General features: G+C 41.3%; 1 pseudogene across 1 annotated transcript in view; it reads right to left on the bottom strand.

Moving 5' to 3' along the window:
* The window catches only part of LOC144817818 (uncharacterized), a 316,434-nt pseudogene that overhangs the window by 185,659 nt on the left and 111,801 nt on the right, over nucleotides 1-18,974 (bottom strand). The window contains exon 3 of the transcript XR_013606986.1: nucleotides 2,025-2,213. The product of XR_013606986.1 is annotated as an uncharacterized LOC144817818 (transcript). The remainder of the gene's footprint in view (nucleotides 1-2,024; nucleotides 2,214-18,974) is intronic.

The following is an 18,974-nucleotide window of genomic DNA, read 5'->3' on the forward strand; positions in this document are numbered from 1 at the left end:
GAGTGACATTTCAACATCTAGATGTCACACTTTTTCAAGGGCAAAAATTAAAATCCCTCAATAAAGATGAAGGAAACATATGAACACCAGAAATTACATCCATTTGATTCTGGGGAAACTCTTAACATTTTGAAACAGGTGCAAAGCAGTGTCATGTATGTGCATGTTTGCATTGTGCTGAGGGGTAATTGTTCACAGAGCTCTCTGATGGATGTCACATGCAGTTTTTCTGAGTCCCCAGATAGATCATGCAGTCTGTGTGTTCTCTTTTGTACTGCCAGTCACCGGTGTATTCAACTGTGTAGCCTTTGAACATGTCATGTATGTGCATGTAACTTGCATGATCGAGGTAACTATTAGCAACAATACTACGTGTCTCTCGGACATCTTTCAAGTGCTCACCGTCCTTTTTCCCCAGTACTCTCCCCCCCCAAGGGGCGGCAATCTGAGCAATAGCCCCGGGCGCCACAAGCTGTAGCTACGCCCCTGCAATTTAAAACACCTGAAACGAAGACCCTGGGGAAAGTCGTTGCTGCTGTGATTTCGGCAAATCCGGACTAGAACCCACCATGTGCAACAGCACAAATCACCAGAGGTGTCATTCAAGGACATATTCTTCTGAGCACTACCTTTCTTGAGGAACCTGCGCACCCTCAGTTGTGTGGACCCAGAGTCCACTGATTCCCTATGACATTGCCTGCTACCACCCTCGTTGGTCCGATGCAACCTCAACTGAGACCTGCTGGAACGCCCCACCACACAACAAAGGCTTCTTTCTTTTTTCCACTGGTGATTGCAAGGTTCAACCCTGCTTCTACCTAATATCACGTTGTCCAGTCTTTACCAGCTGCCCAGAAACGGACCATCATCAATTCCTTATAACTTCGGCCTTATCTGGCAGTCAATCTCAAACACCTTCCTCCCCTTGCTGGACATGGCTGCTCCTCATTTGCTAAACTTGAGACCAAGATCCCACTAACTTCTCACAGCCTTCTATGAGCACAGTCACTGCTGGGTGGCCCCAAATCGTACAGCCCACCTCAGAATCACTTCATATGCCGGAGACACTATGCCTTTCCACTCAAGCCACCGCTGTGATCGCCAACATTTACAAAGCGAGTCAAACAGAGCGTTTAGCATGCAAGGAACCTAAGACATGGGTCTCAATGGTGGGCTTTTATTTAGCTGAAGGCACCATTGCACTAACCTTCACCTCCTCATAGGTGGTGGCAGTAATTTCAAACAGTTTATTTATTTCATTCTTATTTTTCTCAAATTGATTTCCCCCACGCACCTTGTTCTGCTAGTTTCTTCCTCTGATCTATACTGTGAACGGGTTGTCCTCCCTTGCAGGTGCTGGCTACTTCATGTACCTTCAGTTCAGTTGGTCCTTAAGTCTGACATTCTTTTTTGGTAGTAAGGGATGGCACTCGCTTGCCTCCAACACCAGAATGGAGTATTGTGTTCATATTCCCTGGAGGTATTCTTCTGTTTCTCCTCCACATTTCAATGGGCCCAACCTATCCATCATGACGGCTGTAAAAACAACACATAATATATTTTTTCACGTGTAGGATTTTATGTTCTAAGCTTTCTTGTGTTACTTTATAAATAAGGGTTCTCACTTGCATCACAAAGCAATTTTATTTTTTTCTCTTCTTTAGCACGGTACTTTGTAACTATATTTAATTTGAGTTATGTTATTGTTCTTGATTTTGTTGGGCTTTATTTAGAAACATTCGTGATTGCTTTGGTCTCCACTTCTGTGTAGTGGGGTCTGCAGTTCCTTTGAAATGGAGGACGTCACATCTGCAAAATATTTCAGTAAAAAAGTCCCCGCTAGTGTGATATTGTTCAGATGTATTTGACCTGGGCCCAGACCTTGTCCACTAGGGTGGGCAAGTCTGAATAACGCTGTCCACTCTCACCTGGTTCTGGCTACAGTGTCTGTTTCCAGGTCAAACAAATGCTCACAGTGACTTGATCAGAGAACCAGTGACAACTGAAAGGTAAGGCACACTCACGGATGCAGGTGGGCGTCACATCCCATTCACTGTCAGAGGCCCAAAACGTTTGTCTGCACTCTAATGTAGACGTCGAGGTTCTATATCCGGCGGGGCACGTCACTTGCACCCTTTCTCCACGATCATACCATTCTTTGGAGGGAGCCAGGATGAGCACAGACGAGGCTGTGATTGGATTTTTGCATCTTTCTGAAATATAAAAGAAACATAAGCATCGATGGAGAATGGTTTATTAGAGTGGCACAGAGTGGCGGAGATTTGGGGGCTATGGAGAGGAGCAAATGTTCCTTGAAGGGCACCAGGGTTTAAGAACAGCTGCTGAACTTTCAAAACAGGAGTTGTAGGAAGATAAAAAATGCACAGTGGTGGCAGGAAATAAATCACAGGACGAGGCACAAACATTCAGCACAAGCAGAACACAGGGAGCAAGCTCGGGGATTCCAGAGGTATTCAGAAGGGGGGGACTTTTCTCAAGAAAATAAAATGTATAAATGGGGCCAAATAATCATCTTTAGAGCATGCTTTGCACCTAAATGTGCTGAAAAGCCAAAGGTGCTGAAGAGGCGCCCATGAAATATTCCATAGCACTGGTCGTATGCTATGTATGCGGAAGTCACACCAGGAGTGTATGTGTGTGTGATTTACTATCTTCAAGACAAGTTAAATAAATTAGCAAACTGTGGGGCCTGTTTACAAGCCCCTTGCTCCTCCGGTGCCTCTCTTTTAATTTGGGAAAAATTGATGTACCGGCGGCGCAAGGGGCTTGTATCTTCAGCTAAGTGGCACAACAGCGAAGCGAATCCCAGCATTTGCCCAGGGTGCAAGGCACCAGTGGAGTCTGTTGCCCACGTGCTGTTTGCATGCCCAGCTTAGGTCCGTCCAAGACAGGGCTGGACGGCGAACCAAACCCTGGAAAACTGATCCGCCGGCCCCCCAAGGGGGAAAGGGGGGAGTGCGGCCGATCCGCCAGCCCCCCCATGGGGGAAAGGGGGGAGTGCGGCCGATCTGTTTTCTAGGGCCGGTTTCAGCCGATTTTGTTACAGGGGGCCGATATAGCCGGCCCCGGTAACAAAAATGGCCCCCAGGGGTCCAAAACCGTCCCCCACCCTGGCAGCCCACCGGGGAAACGACCGGTGCCCACTACGGCCAGTCTGGCCCTGGTCCAAGATCTAAATGGATAGGTTACACAGAGCTACCGGGATGCCTTGTTAATCCTCAAATTGGATACTAGACACCCTTTTTGTCTGTGCAATAGCTAAGTTTTTTAGGCCACATTTGGGTCACCAGGAGGAGGGCCCAAGAGATAAGAAATGCAGAACGTAGCGGGTGGCCCCTAGCACGCCACGGGCCCCGGATACCAAGTATCACTCCCCATGGAATCATCCCCACTAGCTGAGGGGACGCACAAGCACTTTCTGTTCATAGCAGCAAAGCCAACCTATCTCGCAGCCACTTAACACAAGGGTCTATAGGGCAATTACCTGATATATGTTCGCCGGACACCTTACCATTGTAACACATTTTTTTTAACCACTGTAATATCGCGATTGTTGTCTTTTTAATTTCCTTTTTACTCGTATAATTATAACCTTTATGAACAAATCTTTCTACTGCAACAATCTTTTGTATGATGAACGGTTTTTAAATTTGACTAGGACAGTTGACTAGGACAGTTGGGCTTTTTCGGATCCAATTTTATTCCTTGCTGGCTTTAACACTGGCTCCAGGCAACTTTTGTAGACACTGTACGAGGGACCGAATTCTGACAAACATTTAACAGTCCCCATGTTGTAAAGTTCATGTTTCACCATAAGACAGAATTTGTGTGAACCACTTGGCATTTGATTTATGAACTGTTTATTTATTATATCTTTTAAATATTTTATATGCCTTTCTGATCTCTTGCTTTTATGACACAAGCTGTCAAAATAAAGTTTATATATATATATATATATATATATATATATATATATATATATATATATATATATATATATATATATATATATATATATATATATATATATATATATTACCTACTGGCGGTCGCAGTAGGTAGTTATAGTTAGGATTGTTTTCCATAAGGAAATCGCAACATTCTATTGGGAATAACTTTGGCGCCGGTTGAGGAATCTGCCTGAAATTTTCCTCAAATTTGCCTCGCGGCTCCCCGCTCCTTCCCGGATAGTTTGGGGGGGATTCGTCAATCGGGGGCCGAGATAAAAGGGGGGTCCCAAAACGTGTTTTCCCCATGTTAATTTCCATAGGGCGGTTGGACTCACTTTTAGCTCGTACGGCTGAATCGATTTTCACCAAACTTGGCAAAATTGTAGGGACTGGTAGCCCGATGTGCCTTTGCTATGTCTCAAGATATGTGCTCCAGAGGATTTTGAGTAATTTAGGTTAAAAAAATATATATATATCTATAAGCGCGCCCCGGTACGCGCACCAGGGAGCGTACCAGCGCGTAACGCGAGTTTGCGCGCGGAAAGCTGATTGGCTTTCGGGTGTCTGTAAACATTCCAAACAGTCCGGAGCGGCCTCCATCTTGTGTCTCGGTAGGATCGAGACACAAGAGGTGGCAAAAACAAAGGGGGAAATGACCAAAGGGGGCAGGGTAGACCCCCCCTGACCCCCTAGGTATGATGTGGGGGCCATAAAAGGGTTTCATGGGATAAAAAAATTGTTTAATTTTTTTCCGATTTTCGCGGGGGGAACGTCCGGTACGCGCACCGGGGAGCGTACCGGGGAGCGTACCAAGAGGCAAACCCAGTGAAACAGTAAAATAATAATTTAAAGTGCTTAGAGGTAGGGTAGCTCTGCATAGAGTTGTTGTGTTGTGTGGGTGATATAAGTACCAGCATGTAGGTACCAATGCAGAGTTTTAAATTCAATGTAGATTGTCTCCTCTGTAGATAATTTGCATGTTGTTACAGAAGTTATTGTGGTATATGGAATCCATACCATAGTTTGTCAGGAAAGTAGAAACAACATGGAGGCAGGAGATGAAAAAGAGATGTCAAATACAAATTGGAGATAATATAGTGGGAGAAAGGAAGTAACTATGAGCAAAATTACTATGTAACATAAAAAAGTTGCACAGTATACTATAACTCTCACATTATATGTAATTCATTTTGGTACTATTTAATGAATTACATATAAAAAAGAATAATGTCTGGAACAATTTTTAATTATTAAATAAAAATGTATTGGTCTGATTTTTCAAAATTTAATAACACTTCCAACATTACATCGTCAGGAATGTCCTCATTTGGATTCCATGATTCAATTTCTTCCACACATTGAAGAAACTCTTGATCAAGAGACTGATCCAAAAAGTCTAAATCATAAATCTCTTCCTCTGGGTTGTTCTGGAGAACAATTTCGAATGAAATATTAAATTTCTTTTGTTCTCCTTCCATTTTCTTGCTGTAAATTGCATAAAAAATAAATATATCAGTAGAGATAGGGCACTGTTAGGTTTAAGTTCAGACAGGTACTTCTGAGTTTTTAACAGTGAAGTTATCTTTGGACAGTGTATGGTATCAGGCAGGAAGTAGAACTATTAAAAAGTGCATGTGATGAAGCCTAAGTAAAATCATAATTATACTAGAGAAGCCTAACTTAATCCATAAATAAGCTATAACTATAACAGAGGGACAATAAATAAGTATCAGAAAACGTTTTTACTAATTAATTTAAAGTGCTCCTTACAAATTAACAACTTACTTTTGAGAGAGGTGAAGAAGAAAAAATGTGAAAAACCTTTCAAGATGTACCTCAGGTAGTTGTAGTCAAAATGGCTGTGTTTCCCTCTTTTTTCATTTATATTCATGTACATAACCAATCAAATGTCAGGAAAAAATAGTATAAAATGAAAGTAACATTTTAATTGGTTGTAAATTCTAACACTTCAGATGTGTTTTTGTCATGTAATTTACCTCAGGATATTTAGACAGGGCTACAGGCCAAATGGCTCAATGGAATTCCATCACATTTGGGAAAATGGTGGGACTAGTATGTAGTATGGCCTATTCTATATTTGGTGAACATCTCTACAGAGGTTTTTATGTAAATTAACTTTTGAAAAATTTTGGGAGCGCTTACCGGAGCGCGCCCCGGTACGCGCACCGGCAGCGCTACGGGAGTCCTCCATCTTGTGTTTCGGTAGATTTGAGACACAAGATGGAGGACAAACAACGTTGGCAATGGGTAAAAGGAGGCACGGTAGACACTCCCTGACCCCTAGGTTTTCTGAGGGGGGCTTAGGAGGCCCATATAGGCCCAATTTTTTTTTTTTTTTTCCGCGGGGGGAGCGCCTGGTACGCGCACTGGGGAGCGTACCGGGGAGCGTAATTTAGTGAAAAACAGTGAAAAAAGTTAGAGAAAAATAATCATTTTGAGTGATCAGAGGTAGGGTAGCTCTGAAAAGAGCTTTTACGTTCTGTGGCTGATTTAGGTACCTACAAGTAGGTTCCAATGCACAGTCTTATATTCAGGAGGAATATTCTAGTCCCCTCTACTGAGAAGTGCACACCATCTCCTCTGTAGATATCTTGCATGTTGTAACGCAAGTTATTGTTGTATATTGAACCCATTCCATAGTCTCTCATGTAAGCAGAAACAGATTTATTCACATGTTTCCGTGCTTTCTCAAATTGTGTACAAAATTGGTTGGACCACTTCCATTTCTGTCTTTGGCATATATTGGAAAATACCAAGGCAGTTTGAGGAAAAAGTGACATCAATTGCCCAAAGATGTCCTTTAAAAGCATTTCCAGACCTACCCCAGTCAATTTTTTCACCCTCTTTCACCCCTCTTTACTTACACTCACTGCTCTTTTCTCACCCTCCCTCACCGTTGTTCATTTATCCCGGTTCCGTCACTACCCTTCATTCCCCATTTTTTACTGTCCTTTCTTTTTCTTTCAACACCCACTCACATTCTCCCACTACCTCTACTTTAGTCTTCTTCCTCTCTCTTCCCTTCTTTCGCTCCCTTATTCATTTTACTTTTCTCACTTTCACCCTATTACACCTTCTCTGTTTTTTACTATGTAATAAACAATTCCTCTGTGTTGCTCCCTCCAGCTCTCTTTCTCTTAACATTACTCTCTCTGTGTTCTTCCCTCATGCTAACTCCTTCATTAATTTTTTTTTTCTTTTTTTAAGGTGCGCGCCCCGGTGCGCGTACCCTAAGGAAAAAAGATTGACAGAGATTCTTTAAAAATATAGGTTTATTTTCATAAATTAAAGGTAGTTCTAAAAAGAACTGTTTTTTTTATTCTTTTTGTTGTTTTATATTTTTTTATTGTTTTTTTAACATTTTTTACTTTTTTTGGCTTTTCTGAACAGTTTTATATATTTTTTGTATTTTTTATGGGGAGAAACAAAAAACAGGGAATTGTAAATGGCTCAACTGGAGCAAAAAAAATCAGGAAAAAATTAGGTGTTTTTCGGGCACTTGTGGTTATCACCAGCACAGAGGATAAGTTTTAGACTTTGCTCACCATAGCAAAGTGTCTTCTCACAAAATTTGCACACGATTTTAAAATCACCAAACTTGGGTTGAATTACAGACATTGTCTCTCTTGCCTCTGGATCCGATGGAGTGGGTTGCTTTCTTTGGGAGGTGCTTGGTGAAGATCGAGAAGGGTTCCTGGCCATTTCTCGGACCTCTGCCCTAGCATAGTTGTTGGGATGCTTCCGCTCCATATGCCGAATCATGGTGTAATTACCAAATGAATATTTCCTATTAGGGTTCCCCCTTGAAAATTCCATGCCACAGATTAGGCAAGTCACCTTTGGTGCATTGACTTTCTTTTTGCCCTTTGGAATTTGAAAAAAACTCCCATACTATGTGCTCCTTTGGCCTATATGGGGTATTGTCTTCTGGGAGGTATGTCCTTCTCCCCTCCTCGTCCTCCTCCTCCTCTTCTTCTTCTTGACCACCAATGTGATGTTGTGGTGGTCCTCTTGGTGGTGGTGGTGGTGGTGGTGGTGCAGATGCTCCAGCTGCTGCTGCTACTGTAGACATTTTAAAGTAGAAAAGATTAGAGACAGATCTCCAAACAGGTCTTCCTCAGTCAAAGGACAAAGTCAGAATAAGGAAAAAAGGTGGGGGCTTTCATGATTTGGAAAACAAAACTGTTCTGGACCAATGAAAAGTGTTATTTTCAAGTCACATGATCCAGGCTTTCATCATTTGGAAACCAAAACTGATCTGCACCAATGAAAAGTGTTATTTTCAAATCACATGACCCGACACGCTTACGCTACGCGCCCCGGGGCGCGCCCGTAGTCGGGGCACGTAGCATAAGCGCGTCGGGACATTGCGCGATCGTATGCGCTCGCTTGCTTCCGGGAGCGCTTACGCAGTGCGTGATATGACGCATCACACGGCTACGCAATACGTCACGATGTTGTTTTCGTTCGCGGCAATAGCGCTAACGGGACGCTCACCGGTACGTGCCCCGGGGCGCGCCGTAACACTGCGCTTACCCGTGAGCGCATCGGTACGCGCCCCAGGAGCGGTCCAGGGCAAAAAATAAAAAAAATTAAAAATAAAAAAACTATTACATAATTACACAATATTAAATTCGGTATAAAAAATATTACTTTTCATACCTATAGAGATTTGATATTAAAAAACCATTGAAATTCACTGAAAAAACCATAGGCTTCACACCAGTTATAGTTAGGAATTAGCATTTAAAAAACCTATTAAATTCACTGAAAAAACCATAGGTTTCACACCAGTTATAGTTAGCTGGAAGTTTTACTCGCATAAAACCATTGAAATTCCCACGTTATAGTTAGTTGGACTCACTATAACTTGCTCGTGCAATGCACTGCTGATGACGTCACATATTACATCACTCATGACATGGTCAGTGACATCACTCATGACATCACTGATGACACCATCCTTGTGACAGAGTGACAGACCTCCTTTCACTGTAATGTAACCCTTGAAACACATATTCAAAAATAGAAACTAAAATTTTCAAAAAAATGGAGATACCCATACCACTTACAACAACCAATTCAATAATTCCACCATCTATATACACATGCACTAATTCACCAACAGTTCTATATAGTCACTCATGCATATACTCACTCATCATATGTAGTGATACACCTATACATCCTGTTACACACCGACAGGCATCCAAAAGTTACTCACACACATACTCACACATGCAAATAAACTATTGAACATCCATTTATTTGCATATACAGTTATACACACACTACCACTTTACTTCTAAGGAAACTTACACATACTTACTCTCTTAAACAATCACTTATAGAAGCACATACTAATTTAAACAGGAACTCTTAAAATCCCTCACTCTCACATATACTCACTTATATACATCAATATTCACATATACTAGATTAAAACATATGTAGTTACTGATAAAGGCACTAGTGATATAGTCATTCACTCACTAACACACACATATACACACTCATCCACCCATACAGTCCTGCACATATGCTGTCTTCAAAACACATACAAAGAGAGAGTCAGTTATTCATGCATCTATGTGCTAAGTAATACCCCTACCAAACCATACAAACACTCATACTGATACTAAGAAAAACATCTAATAACCCATATACATACACATGTACCTACTCACCAACCCATGCAGCCACTTATACAGAAAGTGAAACAATAATACATGTATTTAAATATTTAAACATTACTCACTAATATTTATTTTTCAGAAAGACACACATTCACTGGACGGTGTCATCAGTGATGTCATGAGTGATGTCACTGACCATGTCATGAGTGATGTAATATGTGACGTCATCAGCAGTGCATTGCACGCGCAAGTTATAGTGAGTCCAACTAACTATAACGTGGGAATTTCAATGGTTTTATGCGAGTAAAACTTCCAGCTAACTATAACTGGTGTGAAACCTATGGTTTTTTCAGTGAATTTAATAGGTTTTTTAAATGCTAATTCCTACTATAACTGGTGTGAAACCTATGGTTTTTTCAGTGAATATATATATATATATATTTGAAACAAATTACGTTGACAAACCCACCCAACGTATCCCCGCTTCAGTATTCCGAACCATAATTTACTCCTTAGCGAGAGGGAAAATAACTTGGCAATATGCTCTTGGAACATCGCTGGAATCCATCATCATCTTAAATCTACTAATAAAAAAGTTGTGAAATTCTTACGTAATTACAACAATATTTGTATTCAAGAATCGTGGAGATTAATATTTATTAAACTTATGAGTTAACACTTTTATGAAGTGTTGCTGAAGAAAAATCCACCTTTTTTATTTTTGGGCCAAACTCTACTCTTAATGATCATCCTGATATAGATTACAGTCAAAAGCTGAATAGGTGAAAAAGAGGCATTTAACATTCAGTCAAACGTCGGAACCATTTTTAGAGCTAGATTATGGCACGTTGAATGGTCAATGTCAAGGCGAAGAACTGGCACAACGGATATTTGCTACAGTAAATTCAAAAACCATAATTGATTACTCCCTTCTTCATTCATCACAGTTTTTTTATTTAAGGCATCTCATATGGAACCATCAGTTTTAACAGAAGACCAATAAGAGCAACAATGATTATTAAAAATAAACAAAAAAATTATAAATAGGAACAGTACCTTCAATTCAAAAATTCTCTCATTAAAATGTCAAAGTTCATCACTTGATGTTTTTTAAATTTAAATAATTCACAGCCCTATCCCGATTCAGGTTTGTGCAAGGACTGCAAACAGCTCTTGAGCTCAGTATTTAATTTCATCTCCTCAAGTGTTCAAGTCAGAGATGATCATCATTGGTTTATAAAAGACAAATCACCAGAAACAGATAAGGTCCCTTATAGAAAATATCGCTTCAAAGAATGGAGCAAACTGATCAAGATGGAGAAAAAGCTCTACAACATGAAATGAAAGATTTACGGACATAATCTCAATATGCAAAGCTGTTTTTAGCCTCAAGGACGAAAGACACTAAAACGTTCTGTAACATAGTAGGAGGGCACCGGCTCACATTCGGCAGCCTCTGATTTTTATGTACCTTTCAACAAATGGCATATAAACGTCAAGGAACTGTATGGATCTAGTACAGTTGATAAGGCTACTCTTTCAATCTATGTAAACCAGGATCAGAAGATTATGAAGAAGGAAATCTATTTTATGATTCTAAGAGCTAAATCCTCTAGAACTGCTGGTCCGAACAAAATTCCAATTATCATCTTAAACTTTTTTTTTTTTTTGTTTGTTTTTTTTGTTCCTCATCTCAACCATGGCTGGCCCATAAGTACCTTGGGCTCAAAAAAGGTGTGACCTGGAGAAAGACTTGCTGTCTCAGTGCAAGACTGGTAGGGGTCAATGATTATGAAAAAGTACCAAGACCCTACAGACAAGTTAGTTTCATCCTTAGTCACAGACCTTTATGTACTCTTAGGACGGAGCTTGCCATTAGCCAAATTACACCACTGCTTATACCACAGATTGACATTAATTATAAAGGTCAGATATGAATAAGCAAAAAGGAGTACGACATGGCTTCGTAATCATTGGAACTGGGGAGAAAAAAAAAAAAAAAACAGTTTCAAATTATTGAGACCAATCGAGTTTTAGCCAGAAGGCTCTTCTTTCTGGTTTTCCTCCTCTTGAGAGATCTAGTTTTGATATAGAGAGCATAGATGAGCTCCAATCTTGTAGTGTCGGGGGGGAGGCCTCTTTCCAACGCTTACAAATCTCACGTCGGGCTACCAACATTGAATAAAACACAAGATTGTTATTTGCGGTGCGTTTTTTATCCTGTATTCCAAAAATTGCCAGTCCTAGGTCTATATTCACAGTGATGCCTATAGAAGATGTTAATTTGTTGCTTATTGATTGCCAGTAAGACGATAGATGAGGGCAATCATAAAACATATGAGCGTCAGAAGCAGCAACTAGACCACACCGTGGGCAAGCTACTGGTATACCAGATGAAAATTTTGACAGCCTTTGAGGGGAATAGTACGCCCTGTGAAGGGTAAAAAGTGGTTTCTTCGCAGCCAAGCTGGTTTGACAATATCCCATAACACAGTAAAGGATATCTCCCATAGTTTGTTCATATTTAATGTCGGCAGAAGAGAGCCCCAAAGTTGATCTGGAAGGTGGAATACTCCGTCTATTTCCTCTAGGATTAAATTATAGAAATGGGAAACCTCTTTAGTTTTTTGGGTATTGTCCAGTAGAGAAGATTCTAGTTGACTGCTGCCTCCCAGTAATGCTTTTGGACGACGAGTGGTGTCAGAATTTTGTGTATTCGCCCAACTAGAGATCTAGAGAAATTTAAGCCTTGATAGATTGGGGCCTACTTTTCTCACTAAATGTTCCCAGGAAAACATTTCCCCTTCAAAAAAGAGATCTCCCCAAGTTATGATACCAGCTTCTTTTAGCGGGCTTATCAAGGCATATTTAGTCCACTCAGGTGGGTCCGGAAGGTCCCATATAGGAGAACTGTTTGAAAAGTACCCTATTTTGGTAGTTGTTCTAAGATTATACCAAGTTCTCGCTAGGCCCTGTAGTATCTTCAACTTTATCTTCTTAAAAAATTTTGGATCCCCAAACTTGAACAAGAATCCCACCTGATTTAAGCCTTCAAATTTTAATAATGTTGAAAACATCAGGCCGATACCCTGGTCAGCTGGAGTTTTAAATAAAATTCGAGCATGTGTCATCTGAAACGCCCAGGCGTAAATTTGAATATCAGGGCCAGCCAAGCCTCCCTTCTCCCTACGACGCCTTAATTTATTCCAAGAAATTCTTGCTAGCTTGTTCCTCCATATAAATGAGGTGATATCACTCTGCATCTTAGCTATCATTTTCTTTTCAAAGTAAAGTGGTAAACTATTGAAAATAAAGGTCAACTTGGGTAGAATGGACATCTTGACCAAATTTGATCGACCTAAGAGAGTCAAAAGAAGATGTCTCCAAGAATTCATTGAATTCCTGCAGTCTTTGGCTAGCTGAGCAAAATTTGTATGGGCGATCTGATTGATGTCTTTTAAAATTTGTATTCCCAAATATCTCATACTATCGCAAGGCTGTACTGGAAGTAGCGTATTATTAATATTCCATGTCATAATTTCGGTCTTTGTGGCATTAATTTCGTAACGAGAAATATTGCCGAATTCTTGTGCCAGATTAATAACTGACGGAAAAGCTGCTTTGATATCAGATGTTAGGATCATAAGATCGTCAGCGTATAAAGATACTTTTTTTTCCCAATCACTGTATCTAAATGGAGTAATATTAATATCTTCACGGATCAGTTGGGCGAATGGCTCCATATGGATATAAAAAAGTAAAGGCAAAAGCGGACAGCCCTGCCGGGTTCCTCTTGTAATAGCGAAAGGTTCCGATAGTGCACCATTAACCAAAACCGAGGCTGAAGGTTCGTGGTACAGTAGTTCCACCGCTCTACGAAAAGCTCGGCCCACCCCAAATTTATCCAAGGCCCCCGACAGGTATTTCCAATTAACCCTGTCGAAGGCCTTGGCTGCGTCCAAGGTGAGAATGGCCAAGGGCAATGATGAAGTAGTTGCCATATCTATTGCACCTATTAGGTCATAAATTAACTCATAAAGTTGACGACCCTTTACGAAGCCCTTTTGGTTAGGATGTAAGATTAAGGGAGCTACCTGTCCCAATCGTTTGGCTAGTATTGATGCAAAAATGTTATAGTCCGCATTGAGAACTGAAATTGGGCGATATGACCCACATGCTGTAGCTATTTTGCTTGGTTTCAAAATTAACGTAATGGAAGCTTTGCTCCACGATGTAGGAGGTAAATCTCCTTCTACCAGTATCAAGTTAAATAGCGTGGTAAGAAAAGGGGAAATATCGGATGCAATATATTTATAAATCTCGACCGGAAGACCATCCGGGCCTGCCGCCTTACCAGATTTAGTATTTGATATTGCTGATAATACCTCCTCCATCGTAATTGGGTGGTCTAATAGGTTCGCCTGTTCTTCATAAAGTGTTGGTAAGGTAATTTTGTTAATCCAGTTTTCTACTTCAGTAGAGGTAATATTGTTATCCTCTCTATAAATTGTCTGGAAAAAATCTTTGAAAGCTGACCTTATTTCAGGATCCGAGGATGCTGTTCCAGAATCCGATATTATAGAGCCAATGTTATTACGTGTTTGGTCTGTTCTGGACTTCCAGGCTAATAGTTTGCCTGCCCCTTCACCAAATTCAAAATTTGCTAATTTACTAGCTTCCCACCTCTGCAAGATACCCTGATTTAATAGAGAAGCCAATTGTCCTTTAAGTTTCGTAAGCTCATCCTGTTTAGTCAGTATAACATGATCTGGACAATTATTTAAGTTTTCCAGATCTAATTGAGCTTTTAGTATATTAGTCTATCAGTTTAACCTCTTGTGTGTATTGTTTCTTACGATATGAGGTTTTATTCTTGATGATCCCTCTCAAAGAGCATTTAAAAGCATCCCATACTAAACTAGATGCCGCCGTACCAATGTTAATTTTAAAGAATTCCTGCGTCTCCACCTTTAAGTAGTCCAGATCCTCAGGAGAAGTAAGAAAGGATCTGTCGATTTTCCATGACCTTGTCAAGTTTTGGGACTGGAGTTCAAGGTCCAACAGTACTGCCGAGTGATCGGACAGGTGTGAGGGTAGGTAGGTTATATCCCTTACTGACTTTTCCAAAGACTTGTTTACCAATATAAAATCAATTCTTGATCTGTGATGGTACTTGTAGTTTCTAAAAGAAAAAACGGATTTTAAACCCGACCTTGCCCTCCATATATCAACAAATCCATATTGGTGCATATTTTTAATTAGAAGATCTCTTGATTTAGAATGTATCTGTTGTCTGCTAGAGGAGGATTTGTCCAACTTTGGATCTAGCATGATGTTAAAGTCACCCTCTATTATCATGGGTTCTGGAAAATGTAACAGCTCGGAGAACAACGTGGCCAAGACAGATGGGTCATCACAGTTCGGCCCATAATAGCCTACCAATGTGATACTTGACCCTCCAATCATTACAGTCACAATTGCCCATCTACCGTGAGGGTCGACCTTTTGTTTCAAGAGCTTTGTAGTAATGGTTTTTTTAAATAGTATGACCACCCCTCTTGTATTAATTGTCTGGGAAGTGGAGACTGATATGTCTATCCATCTATTCTTTTTTACCAAATCTAATATTTCCCCTTCAACCAAGTGTGTCTCCTGGAGAATAATGACCTGGGCACCAAAATCCCGGATATATTGTACTATTGTACTAGCTCTAGGTTTGATGCGCAGGCCATTAACATTCCAGGAGAGAAACTTAATGGTATTCATATTTTACGTATCTACTAAAATTGGTTAAGAGTCCTGTCCATGCTTTCTCCTTAATATTGCTAAGATACTTAAGATTCGCCCATTTTTTATTTATGGATTTTCCAGCCGCCATTTTAGAAATGAGAAACATTTTATTTTTTATTCCCCTAACCCCTCCCCTTGTGCTCACCTCCCCCCCTCCCCTAAGGAACCCTTGATTATCCAACCGGAAGGAATCCGGTTTGTGATACCCCTGATGCTCTATCTAGGCTCAGGCGGAATGTTCTTAAATTGGGATAATGGAGGGCCGAATACGTCTAGGTCTACTGAAACCACAGTGCGAAGTTTTTACTGGTTAGATAACTTATAGTGGAGTCTATATGTGTTATGTGGTTTTATGAAAGGAGAGAGGAGTTCATACACTCCTACTTTTCTGTGAATTTCAATATGTGGGTTTTTTTTTTCCCTTTTCCTTCCCGTTTTTCCCTTTTTTTTTTTCCTTCCTCCTTCCTCCTTACTCCCTTTCTTCCCCCCTTCCTTTTCCCTTTTTTTTAATTTTTTAGTAGAGGGTTTTGTGATAGTGATTCCTTCTTTCCTAAGTTATGTTATGTTATGTTATGTTATGTTATACAGGGGTTTTATATAGCGTGCGGCTACTCGAAAGAGTGTCCCGACGCTTTGAATTGCACACTAATCTCATAACACAACAGGGAGAGTAAATAAAGAAAAACCAGAGGAAAAGAAAGCCTAATAGAGGTCAGAGCTAAGAGGTAAAAAGCCAGGTTTTGAGCCCTTTCCTAAAGGCCAACAAATTGGGAATGCTGCGCAGAGACACAGGCAGTTTATTCCACAACTGCGGCGCTAGTAATTTAAAAGAGCGGCCACCGATGCGCGCTCTCTTCACACGAGGAACCGCCGCAAGAAACAGGGCTTCAGACCTGAGCGACCTGGCAGGACGATAAAAAGTCAACCTTTTCTGAAGGTATTTTGCTCCGGAGGTGTGCAAGGCTTTGTGTGCCAGGATGAGAGTCTTAAAAATTATCCGCTTCCGGACAGGGAGCCAGTGCAGAGCCTCCAGGAGGCCCGAGGCTCTAGCACGGCGAGATAGCCCAAAGATGGCACGTGCTGCCGAATTCTGGACAGCCTGTAACCGTTGAAGCAGGTATTCTGGCAGGCCGAGATAAAGGACGTTGGAATAGTCGATTCTCGAGCCTATAATCGCCTGCACCGTGATCTTCCTATGTTCCTCCGATAGCAGGGGAAGGAACTTGCGTAGCATCCGGAGTAGGCCAAAGCAGGTACCAGTGAGACCAATTACTTGTGAGCGTAGTGTGAGGCCATTGTCGATCTTAATCCCAAGGTTTTTAGCTACCTGGGACGAACTTGCTGGTGGAAACATGTTCTCAGGCCACCACACTTTCCAGTCCGGATCCGAACTGCACCCAAAAAAGAGGACCTCGGATTTATCCGAGTTGCACTTGAGGCTGTTATGATGGAACCATTGAAACACAGCCTCAAGGCAACCCTGGATCCTACCTCCATCGAAGTCCGCACCCCTCTCACAGGTGAAGAGGAGCTGGGTGTCATCGGCATAAGAAACGATCTGGGCCCCGAAAGACTCCGCCAGTGCCGCCAAAGGGGTCATGAAGATGTTAAATAGAGTTGGGCTCAGGACAGAGCCCTGAGGAACTCCGACCCCCAGTGGCGACATCTCGGCGGAGCAAGCAGAAGCCCAGACCGTTTGTCGACGGCCAGCCAGGAATGATCGAAACCACTGGAGCACCGTCCCACGGAGACCAATCTCTGAGAGTCTTGCAAGAAGACCCTCATGCGGGACGGTGTCGAAAGCCGCCGACAGATCTAACATCACCAGCATCGCTCTCCCGCCCAAATCCAGCGCCTCCTTTATCGCCTCCGAGACTTCCAGGAGAGCTGTTTCGGTGCTAAGATTGGCGCGGAAACCCGACTGGGTGGGGTGCAGTAGGTCATGGGACTCCAGGTAATCGGCAAGCACCTTATGGACATGCTTTTCAGTGACCTTTGCAAAAGCCGGCAGAAGCGAAATAGGTCTAAGTTAAGCTGTTAAATTTAGCTTATATTTCCTTCTATTCTATTAGGGAGCATCCTTTTGAGTTTGGATTTTTTTTCTTTTTATGCACTCACTCACTCAAAATTTAGCACTATGTACTATACACTCTATGTAAGATTGTATAAGATTGTATAAAAACAGCTGAGATTACTTTTTAGAGGTACCTAAAGTTAGCAATAGTTCATCTGCTGCTTGTACAGTATGGACATTGAACATTTTGTTATTTAGCATAATCTTAAGAGCTGCAGGGAAGTTCAACTGGACAGATGCACCTAAATTCCTGAATGCCTCCATCCTCCGACCCAACTCCCATTGTCTATCAAGAGTCGCCCGTGACAAATCTGAGCGCACTTGGAAGGAAAAGCCATCGCCTGCCAAGGATTTTTGTTTTAAAGCTAAGTTTAAGATATGATCCTTGAGTTGAAACGTGTGAAAATTCACTAGTATCTTGCGAGGCTTTGTACGTTGCGGATTGCGCCTGAATGGATCCCTGTGAATGCGCTGAATATCCAGATTAAGCTCCTCCTCTGTGTTTTTTAGATTCAAGGTTTTAATTAGGAGTCGGATAATGTATGTCTTAATGTCCGTGCCTTCGTTTGATTCTGGTATATTTAGGATGCGAATGTTACACCGCCTCGCATTATTTTCCAAATGTTCTATTCTTTCTGCCAGTGCAGTGTCTTCCTTTTTAAGTTTCAATATCTCCTCTTTGGCATTGTCAAGTTCTATGGACATTACTGCTGTTGTCTCTTCCAAGGCTCCTGTCCTTGAGTATAGCCCATCAATTTTACTGTCTAGTGATTCGCAGTAGGACCTTATCTCTCTTTGGATTTTAGATGACTCCTCAAATCCACGTTTAATGTCCACTGTTAAATTTGTGACCATAGTTAATAATGCAGAGAGATCTGAAGGTGGAGTAGAGACAGCAACTTCTGATAGCATTTGCTCTATACCAACATGCTCTTCGGAACTTAAAGATTTAGAAACTTGACTTAGGTGCTGTATATTGTCCTGAACGCATTGATCTGAGGACAGAGGGTACAGAGGAGCTTCAGGCTCCTGAGATACATTATCTGATTTAGATATCTGGTTTCCATTTGTTTCAAGACTGTTATTGCTAACATGAAGGGCAAGGTCTGCCTGCCCTATGTGGCTCGTATTGGGTTTTAGGGCATTGATAGCGTCATTATCACCTGTTTGTAAACTTTCCATGACTGGAAGAACTGAACCAGTAGCCATATTTTCGACTAACGTCGGACAAAAGTTTGCCTCAGGAGCAGTTACTGTGGAGGAATATGGAAGATTCAAGACTTGGGGAATTGCCTTAAAATAAGAACGCAGAGAGGGTGTTATCTTAGTACCAGGATCTAGTACTGATTTTGTTGCCTTAGACCTCTTAGATCGTTTGGGTTTAGGCTCTACTGAAAGGTATGATGAGGACTTAGAAAGTGACTTTTTTATGCTTCCACTAGTGCCTTGGGTCTTAGTGAGTGCCTCAGCATTTTTGCCTCG

This window comes from Lissotriton helveticus, chromosome 2_1 (genome assembly GCF_964261635.1).
Source record: "Lissotriton helveticus chromosome 2_1, aLisHel1.1, whole genome shotgun sequence".
Lineage (NCBI taxonomy): Eukaryota > Metazoa > Chordata > Amphibia > Caudata > Salamandridae > Lissotriton > Lissotriton helveticus.